The following is a 12,849-nucleotide window of genomic DNA, read 5'->3' as shown; positions in this document are numbered from 1 at the left end:
GACTGTTTGTGGAACAAACTAAGTTATAAATCACACTAAAATAAATAAATTTACAACAGTGTTTTTTGGTTTATCTTATAAAATTATGATTATTTTTTAAATGTTTTGAAAGAACATGTGTGATAAAAAGATAATGAAATATTTTTGGTGCGAATTAAAAAAAAAAAAAAAATTGAAAATGGGTACAAAATGAAATGAATAGATGAATATGTATGTAGCTCATTGAAAAGTCTTCAAGTAGTGACGGTCTGATGAAGCTTCATGAAGCAGTGTCATTATCTTCAGAGTCCACTAGATGGCGGTCTCTGCACTATTTTCCTTTGTTTTGAACAACCGTTCTAATGAAACATCACATCATTTATAAACTGATGGCGCCACCTACTGACCTCTACACAACATGACACTGCTTCATGAAGCTTCATCAAGGTCACAATGAACATCACGACCATCAAACTATATGCTTTGTTGTTCGTTGCATGTTTGACGATGTGTTAAAAAGCAATGGAGCTTCTGCTGCTGAATGAGTCTGCAATTTTTACCCCCCCGATTATTGAAGGAGCCCCCGATCCCCTCCTCCCCCGCCGATGTAAACAGATCCCGCTCGGCTGCCGCTCGGACCTCCTGCTGCGGGAGAAAATGAAACTTGGATTTTGCTCTGGATGTTAAATTCGGTGGAACTGTCTGGGATGGAGGGATACTTCAGTGAGAGGAGGAGGAGGAGGCAGAATTAGAGGAGGAGAGATCGTAACAGCACAGGAAAGATGGAAGCCAATTATGTGGCTCAGCGCTGTGTGAACAGAGACAGCAGATAAAAATAGACGCCAGTGTGTGTCTGTTTGTGTGTTTGTTGCTATACATTTATACAGGTTAGGGTTTGACTCCCGCAGCCCACAACTGTCGCACTCATGGTGTCTACTGGTGTGTAGCTTATGATTTAACCTTTTCATGTATGTGCGGTAACCTTCTTGTATGTATTAGTGTAATTTGTGTGCGTTAATATCAACTCGGTGTGTTGTTCGAGTGGAGTGTTTATAGTTCCGTGTGTCATTGCAAGGAGCATGTTATACAAATATCTGCGTCTGTATATCAGTGTCTTAGGTTGTTTGTTTGTGTCTTGAATATTTCTACATCCAAATATGTGTATGTGTTTAGTTGTGGGTAGTGCTGGTCTGATGAAGCTTCATGAAACAGTGTCAGAGTCCACTAGATGGCGGTCTCTGCACTATTTTACTTTGTTTTAAACAACTGTTCTAATGAAACATCACATCACTTTTAAACTGATGGCGCCCCCTACTGACCTCTAATCAACATGAGCCTGCGTCATGAAGCTTCATAAGACGCTATTTGACCCACTTTTACACCCAAGAACACACAACCTACTACCTATCACACTACAAAACAGACACGCTTTTTGGATCACATGCCTCACATCTAGGGGGCTTCGTAAGAAAATGACGCTGCTTCATGAAGCTTCATCAGACCATCACTAATGTCTGTGTCTCTGTAGGTTGTGTGTTTGTGTGTTAAATATCACTATGTCCAAATGTGTTTGTGTGTTTAGCTGTCATGTGTGTAATCAAATGAATGTGTTTGCATTGTAGTGAACAGTCTTAATATGGTTTCAAGAGACATGTGCATTTTTTTACAGGCCAGATGGCCCTCTCTCATCTATAATCATTTGTAGACTGAGATAAGTAAGTAAGTAAGTAATATTTATTTATATGGCGCTTTTCGAGACCAGGGTCACAAAGCGCTTAAACAATCAAAACAATACTCAAAAAAGTACATACTTTAAAGGTCAAGATAATACTGAGAACAACACAGGAGTTCGAGAAATTCAAGGAAAAGCCTGAACAAATAGAAACGTCTTAAGATGTTTCTTAGAGGAGTCAGTAGATCCATCAAGCGCAAAGAGAGAGGAAGATCGTTCCAAAGCTTAGGAGCAACAGCCTGAAAAGATTTCTCTCCTCTGGTCCTGAACTGTGTGCGTGGAACGTAGATTCTGATCCACAGACCTCAGAGCCCGAGCTGGGGTGTAAGGCTGGATCAAATCAGTGATGTAAGGAGGAGCCTGACCATGAATAGATCTGAAAGTAAGAACCAGAATTTTAAAGTCGATCCTGAAAGAAACTGGAAGCCAGTGAAGAGTTTTAAGGATCCTATTGTGCTGAGAAAAAGATGACACTGTATCATTGAACCTCATTCATTACCATACTTTGCATCAACCGTGTGTGTCCACGTCTATAGTGAGTAGCGGTGACATTGTCTGCACATGTAATTGTTCGCATAAAAAGCCTCCAGGCTATACAACAGCGCTCATGGCTACGTTCCATATTTTCAAGAAATGAGCTTTATGGCTCGGCGTCTCGCCTGAACTCCCGCCCAGTTATCTCCGCGGTTGTTGTTCACTTGTTCTGAATATTCATTCTTTGTTCAAGGCCGTAACGAATGAACGACATCAATGCTCGACAATGAGGTGGAAAAATTGATGTGAAACCGCGTGTAGGTCTGTTTGCTGATGCGCCGACGTGCGCGTGTGTAATCAAGTGTTTAGAGCCGACGATGCACTGAAGACTGAACAACTGCATTTTTTAAATGACTGACCTTTTGCGTTGCATAATGAGTGTGTTTGCGTGAGTGTGCGAGAGAAGAAAAAACCATCACAGCATTAATTTCTCGACACTGCATTGCTTGTCAGGGGCTAACGGACGAGCTTTCCCTCGACAACACGGGTCATTAAACACTGGCGGAGGAAGGGTTAGAAACCTAATAACGCACTGGGTCTGTCCCGGAGCCTCTTCCCAGTCCGAGAGGCATCCTGAGAACATGGTTCTTCTACAAAGTGTTGCATTGGAATCTTGGGGTTACAACACCTTTAGGGAACTTCACATTACACCCGCTTATAACTTTCTCAAACTTGGAGGAGCTGATCCTCATCCCAGGAGGTGCAAACTGTCCAGTTAGGTGTAGTTTACTAGAGAAAAGAGTGATTCTGTGATACAGATGAGATGAAGGAGAAGGTGAGTGTCTGCATGTAGGAGGAGAAATCTGTCTCTCTCTCTCCGTCTCTCTCTAATGGGCTGTGAAGTGCGTCCTAATGCTCTCCATATGATAATCGTCGCAGCCAAACAATGCATCACTCTAGTCGCATTAACGCGCTCTATTATCACACCCGGGCCTGACACTGACTGACTGCTCGCTTGCCCGTCTGGCTTCCCGCCTTCGTACCTGTCCACCTGACTGTTGCTCTTATCGTCTTGTCTCTCGTTAGAGCGAGCAAGACGGATGATCCCAGACTATTGTTTTTTTTACCAGTAAAGTCGCGCCACACGTCTTCTGTTGTTTATTTCTGTTCGGTTTAGGCTTAGAAATAAGAGAAATATGGGGAAATGTTGTGCGGTACTTTAAAGAAAAGTGTACATTTTTGATATTGTAGCATAAATCATCTAATTGTATGCACATTTCAAGATGATAAATGGTTTGTTCCTGGGCCGCACAGAAAGAATAACAATTTGTATTATTGATTATGACTGTCTGGAATGTGTTGTGTTTTCGCAATAATAAAAACATTTCTCTGTGTTAAAATTAACATTCGTCCACCCATTCATCCATTCAACATCCATCTATCAATTTCTTAACCATCTATCGACACATCCATCCGTCTATCCATTCACCGTTCACCCATCTATCCATCCATCCATATTTCTATCCATCAATCCATTTGTGTATCCATTCACCATCCATTCATTCAGTCATCCATCCATTCATTCAGTCATCCATCTGTCCATCCATCCATCCATATTTCTATCCAACAATCCATTTGTGTATCCATTCACCATCCCTTCATTCAGTCATCCATCTATCCATCTATCTACCCATATATCTATCCATCAATCCATCCGTCTATCAATTCAGTATCCATCCATTGATCCATTAATCCATCCATTCATCAATTCAAAATCCAATAAATTATCATTTATTGTGACGCAGGCGTCAATTTTCTCATCAGCCCAAGAGAACAACTAGCACTGTTAGCTTCTTGCTAGCTGGAACAGCATTTTAAAATGTTCTTCAATTTCAATTAAAATGATAGTAAAATATAAAAAATGATGATCGTTTTATTATTACAATGGAAAACGTATATATCTGGAATGAGTTACAGGGTGATACGGTTAAGTTGATGACTAAATAATGGTTTTAAAAATGAGAAAATTGACTCAAAATGTCAAGGATAAGTTATCTATGCGATTTACAGAATAAAAATTATATGAGCAATAAGTTTTACGATTAATATCATTAAGAAACTTGGTAGCTTAACACATGAATGGGACAATTTTCTTTTCTTCTCTTTTCTTTTTTTTAAACATTTTTAAAAAAAATGAACATATTTTATCATTCAGGTACTTAAGAAGAGCGAGTGTGTTTGTAGCTCTCCATGGTCCTGAATCCCACTCGTTCCGGGCGCTGTCTGTGGTCCTGAACCGTGCGAACCCTCCACCTCGTCTCGTCTCCCTCTTGTTTAGGAATAACCCCCGATTGTGCCACATGACCATCCTCACCTCAGCGGTTGCATAATTCATCAGTGTTTTGCCGGAATCTTCTGCTTGCACAACATCCTAACGAGTTAATTAGGCGAGCAGATCCAGCCAATTAGCATAAATGAGAAACCAAGCGAAAACGCTAAAAGGCAAAAACAATCAAAAAATGATCTTTGCTCCTTAAACATGGACGCCACATTTTCCCCCCTCGTTCTCATGACCGCTCCTTCTGCATTATAGAGGACATTGTACCGCCGGGTCCACTGGAGCGGCATGATGATGCATTTTCAGAAGCAGAGGGTGAGAGAAAGTGAAGTGAGGACTGACTGTCAGGACGGTTGTTTTCAAACGACGGTCCACAAGTCTCTGCTTTTGCAACGCGACGTGGCTTCCTGTCCAGTTCGATTTTTTTTTTTGAAGCGATCCAGAAGGATATTTAATCCAACAAGTGTTCGACCTTCATCATTTCTTAATATATTGTATGTTCACTTCCTTGTTCCCATAATGAACTGATGATTAGAAACCAGCTCAGAAAATCCGAAAAAAGGACAAGCACAAAATAAAGTGATGACGATATCAAAGACCTCAGTAACGATTCAGACCAGTAGGTGCAGAAAGTCATTTGAGACTTTTTTAATATTATTTTCTTCTGCTTTCCATTTCCACCGAAGAGGTCATGTGATCATCAGCGTTCATCATCTTCAGTAGGTCATCAAAAACAGATGAACGCTAACCTTCAGGAAGTGATCCATCGGTCTTTCCTTTCATTCACCCATCATTCCATTCTTCTATCTCTTCCTCCACCCGTTCATCCATCCATTAATACATACATCCATTGATTCACCCATCTATTTGTCTATCCATTCACCATCCAACCATTCGTTCATCCATGCATCCATTCATCGATCTTTTCTTTCCATTTCCCCATCTATCCATTGGTCTATCCATTCACTACCATTACAACCATTCCTTCATCCATCCATCCATCCATCCATTCATTCATCATCAAACCATTCCTTAATTTATCCATCCAGGCATCATCCACCCATTCACTCTACATGCATTCATTCACCATCAACCCATCCATCCATGCATCTATTCATCCGCCTTTCTTTTCCATTTACCCATCCATCCATCTATCCCTTCCTCCACCTGTTCATCCATCTATTAATACACCCATCCATTGATTCACCCATCCATTCGTCTATCCATTCACCATCCAACCATTCATTCATCTGTCTTTCCTTTCCATTTTCCCATCTATCCATTGGACTATCCATTCACTACCATTACAACCATTCCTTCATCCATCCATCCATTCATTCACCATCAAACCATTCCTTAATTTATCCGTCCAGGCACAATCCATCCATTCACTATACATGCATCCATTCACTATCAACCTATCCATCCATGCATCTATTAATCCGTCTTTCCTTTCCATTTACCCATCCATCTATCTATCCCTTCCTCCACCTGTTCATCCATCCATTTGTCTATACATTCACTATACCATTCCTTCATCCATCCATCCATTCATTCACCATCAAATCATTCCTTAATTTATTCGTCCAGGCACCATCCATCCATTCATGATACATGCATCCATTCACCATCAACCCATCCTTTCAACTGAAAAAGGGATTTCATTATTTTTGATTGAATAAATATAGTGCATCCTTTTCCCCGAAGACATCTTACCAATGTTCAATCCATCTTGGTTCAGGAATCTTCAAAGGTTTTTGATTCTCTTAGTTGCCTACTAGGTGTTAAAATTATGCAACTTCACCCTCACCTGCTGCTCAATTGCGCTCATCGCCATCAATTATGTTTTAAACGCATCATCCATCCATTCATCCATCCATCAACTTGTTTATCCATCTTTCCATCAATCATCTATTCATCATTTATCCATTCATTCAAATGTCCATCATTACTTCCATCTACTGCATTCTGAATTTATCATCCATCCATTTCTTTTTTTTATGCATAAAATGCAAAAAAATATTCTGAAATACATTGATCAAATAAATCTAGAGCAATTGTGTTTTTATTGGCATAGTAATAAATGTTTTGATATCCCAACGAGTTAGTAGTAAAAGTTGAATGGTGGTGAATATGCCGAAATAAGTGTTGGGTTGATGATGTTTCATGAAACAGATGCTGGTGTTTCATGATACAGTATCATGATCATGTCATCCTAAAGAGCTGAGTGTATCTCTTCTCTACCATATTTTGCTCTGAACCTCTTGTCTTTTCAACTGACAGCGCCACCTACCGTCCTCTGAAAATGACCACAACTACTACTACTCATCAGCTGTTTTCATGAGACCCCCCATCAATCCTTTCACTACCAAAATCCTAACGTCCTCTTGCAGGGTGGCAATTTTAAATGACTTGGCGAGCACGTTGTGGCCCCAAGGCCGTAACTTTGATTTGACAGAAAGTTGATTGGAGAAGAGAAAACATTTCAGAGCATCCACCTTTCATATCTGTGCGAACAAGCACACACACATTCAGCGAGCAGTATGACAGCCAGACTTCGTCATGAACACTGGGGTAGGAAATATCTTAGGAGGGAAAAAAGCTTCAGATGGCATGAGGTAGATTGGGGGGGGATCCGTGCCAGAACATGCGCAAAAATATTCCACACACACACACACACACAGAGACGCGCGCGCACGTGCGTACACACCGCGAGGTTGTGGTTCTTATCAGATTAAAGCGATGATTCATCTCCCGGACACCAAGATTCTAACTCCTGTGTTGGCACCGCGTTTCCGAGCCTGGCATCCCTACGGCGCAAGAGCCGCAGTCCCGCCGCGCATCCTTCCGCCATCTCTCACACACACACACACACACACCCTGCACCACCCTCATCTAATCCATCAATAAATCTTACCTTTTCCACGGATCCTTTCGGGTTCGTCTCCGCTCTCTGGTCCACTTTAATCTCCGGATGTTATATATATATATAAATATATATATAAAAAGGTTCCAACTCTGGAGTTGAGTGTGTGTGTGTGTGTGCGTGGACAGAATGGATGCAGCCCCTCTTGAATTCAGGTGGTCTCAGCCTGGCAGATAAGTCCTCATAGATCCTCACACGACACGGGTGGGTGGTCGCGGAAAGGGAAAAACTCCCATAATCCCCCCCCCCCAAAAAAAATTAATCCAATCGCATGTTTTAAAGTGTAGGAGCTCAATAAATCCAAACGATCGCGCAGTTTGATCCGCGGGGAAATATCCGAGCCGTGGAAAAGTGACAGAAGGAGCAGATCGAATTCCAGTAGAAAATCCCGGAGAGGGCGATGGACACGGTGGGCGTCTATCAGGGGGGTGGGTGGGGGGGGTCAGCTACTTATCCATGTGTGAAGGTGAGATCCGGAGCGGTCGGTGCGTTCGGACGGAGCGATGGAAGAACTGGTGTCGGGGGGGGGTCCGGGCGGTGTTTGTGGCACGACCCCCGGAGATTACCACCCGGGCGGATAGATCCACAGCGGAGGGTCGGAGCCGAATCCTCCCGTGACAGAACCCACGCGTGCTCCGGTTCGCAGTTGGACGAAAAAAAAAGACTCTGAGACGGTGGTCTGTCACATTTTTGGGGGGAGATATATCCCACTCGCTGCTCGGTGCGGAGGAAATGTTTGCGGCGTCTGAAAGTTTGAAATCCAGCCACAGCCAGGTGCGCGCGGACGACGGCATAGGCGCGGGAGCGAGCACGTCTCTGAAAAGAAAAAAAAAAGACACACCCTCACCCTAACCCTTTACATCTATTCATCCATGGAGCCATACATACGTTCATCCGTCCGGCCGTCCATCCATCTTTGTTCCATCCATTTTTTTTTATTTCATACTTTGTTATTTACAATTGTAAGATTCAATTTGTAATTTAGTTTTTGCCACATTTATTATTTTCATCCAACCATTCATTAAAATATTATACAATTTTGTCATTAACTGTCCGTATTTTTATTCATCCGCCAATCTGGATGGATTCATCCAGTCGTTCATGCATCCATCCAGGCCAACCATCCTTTCCATCCATCCATCGATCCATTATTTAACCATCAATCTATCCATTTGTCTATCCATTCACCATCCATCCATGCATCCATCCAGCCGTCAATTATCCATCCATTCACCATCCATCCATCCATCAATACATTTATTCATATATCCTTCCATTTGTCTATCCATTTACCATCCGACCATCCATCCATCCATCCATCCATCCATTTGTCTATCCATTCACCATCCATCCATCCATCCCTTATTTATCCATTTGTCAATCCATTCACCATTCATCCATCTAGCCATCCATTTATGCATCCAGCCATCCATCAATACATCTTTTTATCTATCCATCCATTTCTCTTTCCATTCACCATCCATCCATTCATCCACCTATGCATCCATCCAACATTCTATCCCTACACTCCACCATCTGTCTTTTCTTTTCATCCACCCATGAATCCATCCATCTATCCATCCATCCACCCACCCATCCATCCATGCATCCGTCCATCCATCCTTCCATACTCCACATTACTATCCACAAATAAATCTATCTGTCCATTCACCAACCATAATCCATTCATGCTGCCAGGTGAAGAGAAAGAGCTATATAAGTTTACAAAAAGAGTATCCATTGGCTCCCCTATCCATCCATCAATAGTCCATAATCTTGTCTATCCAGCCTTCCTCCATGCATTATTCCATCATAACCAGTATGAAAATATTTTTGAACAGGCCCGAAGGCTACTAGTAAACCAGAGATCATCAGGGGGCTATTAGAATAAGTAAATAACCACGACTCATGAATTATTGCTGATGCTCAGCTGAACACTATATAACTTATTCAACTCAGTCCCTATTAGTCAGGTTTAAAAGCAGGAAGTGGGTTTGTCTTGAGTGGGTATAACCTTCTGAGGAGCGTGATGCACAGTTAACATTACAAAATCTTCTCTTACAAAATCTTGACTACTTTTACATATGCATTGAAGTGAAACACGTGCGTCTTAAAGTTGGTATCTAGAAGGATTTAAAACCTGGACTCTACTGAGAAGTCATGAAAGAAATGTATAGATGAAGCATCTACAGCAAAGATGCTTTTGAGTGGCGTCTCCATTGCAATACTATAATTACAGACGGAAATCTAGCTACGACCTGAAGTAGGATTTATCAATATCTCAACTCCGGCTTGATGGATGATGTAGATCCTGGTAATCCAGAAACATAGAGAGCTATATAGCTGGTCTTGCGTGCATAATGAGCGTCAAGAAAGCAAGGGGAGCTTGAAGAATTAGAGGCTGGCACCGACGGCGGGAGGAGGAGGGACTGCAGTTAACCACCCGGCCGTGAATTTGAATTAGCTTTGTCGAGGGAACACAGATGCCGACGGAATGTTGAATATGGCAACGCGGCACGAGCAGAGACGTGCCTGGCATCAGTCAATGATGCGGTGGGATCGGACGCCGGTGGAGGGATAGATCGGGATTAACAGGACGTTTGCAGCTCACTACCAGAGATGCAAATCAAAGCTTGTCGGTGAGGCTGGGAAGAGGATCAGCATCTCTTAATTGAAGCTAAATCAGAGCAGATAGAAAGACCTGGAGTAGTAAAAAGGAAAAGAGAAAGTCTAGATTTCAGATTATCTACAATCTACATAACTCTGAGCTAAAACCAGATTATGTATTATGTTGAAACACAATAATTTCAATTAAGAATGATTCAAACACAACTATTATTCTGTGTAGGTATCTGATTTGGGGGTTTTTCTAAATGTAAAATGAGAATTTATTTATCCATTTACCATCAACCAACCATCCATACTTGATCCAACCATGCGTCCATCCATCCTTTCAACATCCATCCATGCTATCCATCTGTCAATCCATAAGCCATCCATCCATTAATCTATCCATGCATCCATCCATCCATCCATCCATCCATCCATCCATCCATCCATCCATCCATCCATCCATCCATCCATCCATCCATCCATCCATCCATCCATCCATCCATCCATCCATCCATCCATCCATCCATCCATCCATCCATCCATCCATCCATCCATCCATCCATCCATCCATCCATCCATCCATCCATCCATCCATTAATCTATCCATGCATCCATCCATCCATCCATCCACCCATGCATCCATCCATCCGTCTATCTATTCACCACCCATCCATTCACAGACTCAAGGTAAAAAAAAAACACATACTTCAGGTTCAATTCAGTTCACTAAAATCCAAATTTGTGGGTATTTGTAGTTTGACATCCTCAGGAGCCTCAGCCAACAATGTTGGATTAAGTACTGCTAGAGTTTTCCAAGAACCACAAGCTGGAGGTCAAAGTGTGTCGGATAAAAGCGAAGCTCTTTTTTAGATCATTCAGTGCATATTCAGCAGCAATAGATCAGAGCCTGGCGGGCATTAAAATAGTTTAGAATAATCAGAAACAAAAATCCATGCATATGTGGTTGGTGGGATTAAACCTGAGCAATCTCTGTGTGAATGTGTGTGTGTGCATCTATGTGTGTGTGTGTGTGTGTGTGTCAGGGGTTGCTCGGGGCCTCCTTTATTTATATTTCATAATCTCCACTACAATAATCTATGAACTCAGTCTACGTATTTATTGTGCTATGTAGGTCAGAGATTATGTGTGTCTGGGAAAAGTGTGTGTGCTTCTGAGTGTGTGAAGGTGTGAATGCCTGTATATTTGATTCAAATTGGTGAAGTGTGAGTTTGGTGCTAGAAGAGTGTATGAGGAAAGTTGATCTGTTTATACCAAGAAAAATGTCAGGATGTTATATAAGAAAGATAAAAAGTTTTTGTTGTGTTTGTGTGTCTCAATTTTCTTGTAATGTACAATATTTCAAGGGTTAAGGTGAGAGTTTTCTCCATTATCTATTCTTGTCCAGGCTAGTCGGGGTACTAAAAGAAATGTAAGATAATAGTACATAAAAGATACTGAATTATAGTTTTGTCAGTTAGCGTAGTTTCCTCCTCATTTACTTGTCCTGGCTATATACGTTGATTCCAAGAACTTCCAAAATTCCCTTCTGTACTTCGTCTTCTCTGCCGTCCTTTCTCCCTTCTCCTCGTCCTCCCGCCGGCTGACCCTCATCGAGCCCAGAGAAGCATTTTCCAATAGCCTCCTCGCCAGCGAGCCCGGCGATAAGAGAGGTATTACAGCGGAGGACGGCGGGTCATTACAGCGGAGGAGAGATACTCTTGCTCATCTGTACGCTGCCTCCCTCCTCATCCCTCGCTCCTCTGACCGAAGACTTTCTCATTATCTCCTGTTTCAGATCTGAGGCTGCTACGAATCAAATCAATTGTCCGACAGCAGTTTGTTCTCTGTGACTCAGCAAAACCCCCTCACTGATGTGATAAATTTAGCATGAAAAACAGAATGTTTATTTTGACTGAGAACATGTGTTTGTAAAACCGGCCACTAGGGGGCTCAATGTGCTCCAATCCATTCTTTCACTCACAAGATTTGTCAGGAAACAAGAAGCTCACACAAGAGCAGAATCAAGATCAGAGTGAATCTATGTTGCAGCCGAGCAAGGGATTCTGACTCAAAGATTTGCTGACAGGACGAACGCATGCTTTAATAATTTGATAGCTGGTCAAATAACTGAACAAATGGATGAATTAATAAATTGTTGAGTGATGATAAATAGTTTATAGATAAATGGATGATGAGATATTGTGATTGAATGTTTTACAGATGGACAAAAAATACATGGACGGATGGATATATGATGAATATGTGGATGGACCGATTGTGGACTGAAGGATGGACGCATGGAGGGATGGATAAAAGAAGTTTAGATATATGAATATATGTTAAACGAAGAATGGATGGTTGAATAATGACTGGTAAGTTGGTCGGATGAATGGATGAATAAATAATGCATAGTTAGCCTGATGCATGAATGGATAAATGGGGGACAAAATGGATAGAAGAAGGGATGATTGTTGAAAAGATAGACAGTATGGATGAATGGAAAAATGATGGATGGAGGATTCTGATTGTGAACGAACTGACACGACTGGTCCAGTGAAGCAGTTATAACAGTGAACTGCTTTAGTCTGTTGTATGTTTGTTGTGATGCTATTACTCACGCAGGTGTTTCAGTGTGTGTGTGTGTGTAAGAGTGTGTGTGTGCATGAAAGAGAGAGGTATTTAACGGGTGTGTGTGTGAGGAAAAGTGCTGACTGCAGAGTTTACTCCGCTTCTGGTCATGGTACTGAACAGCTGCTGACAGATTTCTGCAACTATGTTTCTTTATGT

General features: G+C 41.8%; 1 protein-coding gene across 1 annotated transcript in view; it reads right to left on the bottom strand.

The window, feature by feature from the left end:
- Nucleotides 1-8,265, bottom strand: part of LOC148075292 (leucine-rich repeat and fibronectin type III domain-containing protein 1-like protein) — a 238,486-nt gene extending 230,221 nt beyond the window's left edge. Inside the window, exon 1 of the mRNA XM_087795959.1 lies at nucleotides 7,441-8,265. The gene's annotated coding sequence lies outside the window, so the exon portion shown is untranslated. The remainder of the gene's footprint in view (nucleotides 1-7,440) is intronic.
- Between the last annotated feature and the right edge of the window lie 4,584 nt (nucleotides 8,266-12,849).

The sequence above is a fragment of the Callionymus lyra genome, chromosome 7 (assembly GCF_982586985.1).
Source record: "Callionymus lyra chromosome 7, fCalLyr1.hap1.1, whole genome shotgun sequence".
NCBI classification, from domain to species: domain Eukaryota; kingdom Metazoa; phylum Chordata; class Actinopteri; order Syngnathiformes; family Callionymidae; genus Callionymus; species Callionymus lyra.
The sequence above is the reverse complement of the archived record's forward strand: the minus strand, read 5'-3'. Positions and strand labels throughout refer to the sequence as shown.